This window comes from Merops nubicus, unplaced genomic scaffold (assembly GCF_000691845.1).
Source record: "Merops nubicus isolate BGI_N331 unplaced genomic scaffold, ASM69184v1 scaffold20718, whole genome shotgun sequence".
Lineage (NCBI taxonomy): Eukaryota > Metazoa > Chordata > Aves > Coraciiformes > Meropidae > Merops > Merops nubicus.
In genome coordinates this window covers 1-212 of record NW_008623900.1, presented here as the reverse complement: position 1 = coordinate 212, position 212 = coordinate 1, and positions in this window count along the sequence as shown.

Here is a 212-nt window from a genome sequence, read left to right as displayed (position 1 = left end):
CTTGCCAGCGCGGGCTCCCGGGAGGAGCGAAGCCCCCGGGCGGTCCCTCCCCAGAGAACCCGCCTCGCCTCACCCCCCTTCCTCAACGGGACCCAAGCGAGCAGGAGCGTGGCCGTGGCCGGGGCCGGGGCCGGGGCCCGGGCCATCACCTCTCCTCCCCTCCCCTCCTAATAACGCTCCCAGTGCTCCGCCCTTGCCCGCCGCCCTTGCCC